This window comes from Scomber japonicus, chromosome 1 (assembly GCF_027409825.1).
Source record: "Scomber japonicus isolate fScoJap1 chromosome 1, fScoJap1.pri, whole genome shotgun sequence".
Lineage (NCBI taxonomy): Eukaryota > Metazoa > Chordata > Actinopteri > Scombriformes > Scombridae > Scomber > Scomber japonicus.
In genome coordinates, this window is record NC_070578.1 from 1,831,741 (window position 1) to 1,837,740 (window position 6,000).

The following is a 6,000-nucleotide window of genomic DNA, read 5'->3' on the forward strand; positions in this document are numbered from 1 at the left end:
TGCTGGGGGTGCTGGGGACGGAGGTGCCAGGGCTGCTGGGGGTGCTGGGGCCGGTTGTGATTTATTAAGATTTTGGGGTATCATTGCCTATGGTATTTTATACATTCTAAGGTGATCAATATTGACCTTCGGCAGCAGCTGGTTGGCAGACTGCAGGTCTGCACTCTTCTTATCTATGGCAATGATGGTGTATGGACCAATCCAGCTCTTGTCCAGCTTCCCACCCTTTTGTTGTTGACTACGAATATTTTTTCACAGCACCATGTCTCCCACTTGAAAAGATGCCTGTTTTGCGGATTTAGGCAATCAGTATTTATTTTGGGCCGTGGCTATGTTGTCACGCACCAAACTGTAAATGGCATCCTGTCTTTTTATAGCCTCCGACACCACCTCCTGGTCAAGGTCATTTTCAACACTGATGTCAATCTGTAAAAGAGAACTTTTATTTTCTTTTTGTCCTTGTTATTGCTTCGCTGTTTCTGTGATTAGACTATATGTGTGAAGGAGACAAATGTAGCAATGGGTTGATTAACTTTAAGTAACAATCCCAAAGCATTCCTGATCACTGTAACTATAACGGTAATGTCAAAAATATATCATTGTTAGCATAGTCTTTCCATACTGATTACAACCATTAATAAGTATGACTTTGGTAATGAATATATCATTAAAATTACATATTTCCAACAATGTCAACAAAATAGATTATGTCCCCTTAAAGGACACTTGCCTTCTACTAAAAATAATAGACTTTTCCTTGGTCACAAAATATTGATGTACTGTGCATATTACTTGTTTATTGTATAGCATGGAATATACATTGACACTGATTCTCAATTAACTACAGTTTTTCAATTGTTTCAATTTATTAAACTAAGAATTAACTGTCGATGTCCTACACTGAGCCAACCTTGTATTCCTCCGGAACCTCACACGGCAGACGGCCTCTATCCCAAACAGGAGGAAAATGGGGAGAACTTTGTTGTGATGTGCTTCTTGGTCCTCAGCCCAAACATCACAGGATCAAGGTAACTGTCCCAACTATCTGGACGTTCATTGACAAGTTTGCACAGTGCCCTGAAAAGTATTATCATATAAATAGGTAGGACACCTTCTTTCAAATACATTTTCAGTTCACAATATCATAAATATATTCAACATTACATGTATCAACAACGATATACACAGTAAAATTAATATAATTACAGCACTGTTACCTCTGTATTGTGCCATTTAATTTTTCCACAAGACCATTGGTTTGTGGATGGTAAGGAGCACAAAGGCCCAGGGTTTTGCAAACATCATTGTTAAGCTGTTAGCAAACAATAATAAGCACATTATCATTTGTTTGAATCAAATAACTTTTTGCCTAATGATTCACTGCAAACAATATTACTTCATATGCAAATAAATGTGAGATATGTCAGATCATCTCACTCACATACAGTAATGTAAACATGGTCTAAAAATACATCAAAATGTATGTTACAACGTACTAAACATTCAACAAACCTCATTGACGAACTCTCGTCCCTGGTCAGTTAAGATTCTTTTCGGGGCCCCAAACCGATAAAAGAACTTGACAATGCAGTCTGCCACATTTGCAACTGTTTTAGCTGGCAGTGCGAAAGCCTCTGACCACTTGGTGAAGTAATCGATCATGACACAGATATAGCTATTTCCTGCCTGTGTCTCGGCCACTTTCCCTATGATGTCCATCCCCACGAGTTCAAACGGTTGGCTCACCTTAAAAATGGAGAGAAAAACAACAAATACAATATTAAATTTGAATTACTATTAAGCATTGTCCATCATAAAATATAAGATTCAAAGACTAAAGTAAAATATTGTTTATCACTTGTATGGGGATGAATTCTGTCTCCTGCTTTAGTGTAGAAGCACTGGCCTGGCATTCCATACATTCTCCAACCTGGAAGACAATATGTTAACAGTCAACTCCTGTATTATTAGAAGGAAGGAATATGAATTATGTTGTCATTAAGTTTTATGTGGCATGGCTGGTCTCTGGACAAAAGATACATATTCACCGACATACATATATATTGATAATATACACTATATGGAATATATATCATAACATTACTATATCATATTTATTTATAATATTTACATATATATATATATACAGTATATATATGTAAATATTATGAATAAATAAAATATATATATATATACATATATACATATTTATATCTTGCTTTGTCAAGTATGAATTACTCATAACTTATATTTTGATATTAGATCTTTGTGCATATATATCTGCCTTGTATAGCCAGGTATATATTACACATATCTTCTATGTTACATTATATTATTTTGTATTATATTGTTAGTGCCACGGGTTCTAGCTCCGAGGCACTCCATAAAACTGGAAAGTTTTACTGGAATGGCCTTTTTTCAGCGCGTAACTCCTCCCACAGCTTTGAGAAAACCCTTTTTTCAGAGTCACCTAGCTCTCTCATACGTGCACATAGACACATGTTTCAAACTTTCAAACGGAGGAAAACTTGTGCTCTCTCCAAAATACCAAACTATTTTTACATAACATGTAAACTTTTCAAACTATGAGCAGTCAAACGAGGAGTGGAAATCACTTAGAGTGGAAGTGGCAGTTAGCTAGAGTGTGAGAAGCAGTAAAAAATAACCTTAATTTTTATTTTTAACTCGAGCTCACGGCCAAACCGTAAAAAGGAGACAAATAATTTTTGGTCAAAATGTAGACATAGGTGTTGGTATTCATATAATGTGTCTTTGACAGGCGGGGTCTGGACAAAATTTAAACGGGGGGGCCGAGACAGGCAGCAATACCTGTCTCGCTCCCCATTGACCCTAATGTAATCGTCTTTTTTTTTCAAAAGAATCTCTCTCTGTCTTCACACTGAGCTTACTCACTCATTTTAAGGAATATCTGAATAAAATAAACACTGTCAGAATCTGCCGGCTTCTGTGTCTCTCACAGTGTTTTCGGTTTTTGTACAGGAGTTACGGTTTTCTCACAGTTTGCAATTGTTCGGGACCTTGTCAGAAGCCAAATTCTTCAGAATTTTCAGAATTCTTTCCAAGCAGATTCTCAAATCGCTGTAGCAACCGCAGGGCCTTAGCTGCCCTTGGCAACCTGTTGCTGGGCAGAAACTGACCTACTTTTTTGTGATTGGCTAATTACTGTCTGTCTGCTTTGCCAGTTAACCGAGTTAGCATGGCTGCTAGCTCGGCTGTGATAGCGGCCGAAAGCTCTCAGCAATAGTATAGCTGATGACTTTGATTGACAGGTGACACTTGGTAGAGGGCGGGGTTTCAGCGAACTCAGCAGGCATGCCCACAGCGTTTGGGAGAGACAGAGGCTGATTTATTTTTATTTTTTTTTAATAAATGAATAAATAAATGTAGAACTAAATAAATAAATAAATGAATACATAAATGTGACTGTGTCAGATCATTTGAATGGAGTGATTAATTCATTCATGTTTACTGTGGACAAAATATTGTCGTGTATTGTTTGAAAGGCAGCGTGCCAAAGTTCAAAACGAAGAAAAGAGGAAGGATCGCAACCTGTCGGTGAGGTACAGTCTCCTGTGTAACAGTCACCCTGAGAAGGTGCCTGTTTGCAAGTCGACCTTCATCGAAGTGTTAGGTGAGTGTTTCATTTCAGAATTGACTAGTTTAATACCGTTTTGTTTCTCCCTTGTCACAAAGATCTTTTTTCTGTGAACAAGCATACTAACGTGACATGCTAAGTACTGATAATTATACTAGCCTCCTGATGTCATTGCTATGGAGCAGGGTTAGTGTGTGTGTGTGTGTGTGTGTGAGAGAGAGAGAGAGAGAGAGAGAGAGACACACACACATACAGAGAGAGACACATACAGAGAGAGAGAGAGACACATACAGAGAGAGAGAGAGAGACACACACACACACACACAGAGAGACAGAGAGAGAGAGACACACACACACAGAGAGAGAGAGAGACACACAGAGAGAGAGAGACACACACGAACACACACACAGAGAGAGAGAGACACACAGAGAGAGACACACACAGAGAGAGAGAGACACACAGAGAGAGAGAGACAGAGAGAAAGACACACAACCCCCCCCCCCCCCCCCCTTTCTGGAGAGAGGGGGACTTATAGAGAGTGAGATGTGTGTGAAAGGTGATTATGTTATGGTAACTTTCTTGTAATCTCCAACATGTGGCTCTCAGGGATTTAAAAAAATATATTATTTGAGAAAAATGTCACCTGCTATGGAGAAAACCTGGAATGGGGGAGGGGGTATTAGCAAGTTAGTTCTGTGTAATGGTGTTTATTTCATACTGCCTCCAATCAATGTATATGACAATCTAAATAATTTACTTTCACAGGCATCAGCAAAGATCGTGTCTCTCGTGTAGCACAATATTACGCCAAGACTGCTGAGGCACGCCCAGAGAGAAGAGGTGGTGCCCGACAGAGTGAAGAAAACGACAAAAGAAGGCAGCTTATTGTTGACCACATAAAGTCATTCACCTGCAGGGCCAGCCATTATGGGCGGAGAGGAGCACCAGGTCGCAAGTATCTCACTAGTGACTTGAATGTGCAAAAAATGCATCAGCTCTTTGAGGATCAGAATCATGTTTACACCAGCTACTCCCTCTATTATTCTGTCTTCTCTAATGATTTCAATCTTGGCTTTGGACACCCAGCGACAGACGCATGTTCTGATTGTGCAAAGTACAAGCTTAAGATTACAGATCCTAACCTCACCCAAACAGAGAAGAAGATGGAAACGGCATCATTCATCTTACATCGTCGCAGAGCGCGTGTGTTTTATGACCTGTTAGGCAGGGTTGCTGAAGATCATGTCACTGTTTGTTTTGACATGATGCAAAACATGGTCCTACCAAAGACCCCAATAGGACAGGCCTATTACTCCCGGCAGTTGTACATGTACCTGTTGGGTGTTGTTGTGCACCATGGAGAAAAAAGTATGCAGACAAACGACGATGTCCATCTCTACGTGTGGCAGGAGAATGAAGGTAGAAAGGACAGCAATATGATTGCATCTGCGCTGAGTGACTGCCTCAAGGTTCGACTTCGGGACAAAATCAGCAAATCCAGGGGGCTTCGGCTGTTCAGCGACTCTTGTTATGGGCAAAACAAGAACATGAACATGGTGTCCATGCTCATGGAACTTCGACACTTTTTTCCCAACCTTGGAATAGAGCACACCTTTCCAGTTAGGGGCCACAGTTATCTCCCAGCAGACCGAGTCTTTGGCAGAATTGGGCAGAAGATCAGGAAAACTGACACAATTCTGCTACCACAAGAATACCATGCCATTCTGCAGCAATTTGGCCATGTTTACATTTATGGCACAGACTGGGAGGCACGTGATTTTAGTTCAGCCACAAAAGTGTGTGTCAAGTCTCAGAGAAACTTTAAGATCAGTCAAGCACGCATGCTTGACTTGAGTACCAACAAGGTTGGTTTCAAGGCAGCGTACAATGGGGAGTACTGTTTCCATACTGTGTTAAAACGGGGCAAGCGGTAGGCTGACCTGAAACCTGCCTTACTTACAAAGCAGACCACTGTGAAGAGCGCAAAGAAGCGCGATGTGCTGGCACTATTGGGAGCAATAGGTGTGTCCGACTTGGTGAGGTCTTTTTATGATGATGCACTGTATGAGGTGAATGACAATGCAGGTCAGAGTGATGAAGATGCAGAGTAATGCATGGTAAAGTGACGAAGATCTCTCTCTCTCTCACTCACACACACACACACACACACACGGGGTGGATCAAATCAATCACATTTAAGTTACAGTTGTTTGTTGAACTTTGTGTTTACTATGTGATTTGTTTTATGTAGCAGACAATGGTTCTACTTTTTACAGGTTTGACACTTTATTGAAAGAATATTGAATGTATTACTAAATGATTTTGATGTATTGTTATCATTGTTTTATTTTTTTATTTAATTAGTGGTATTTGTATGTGTGTT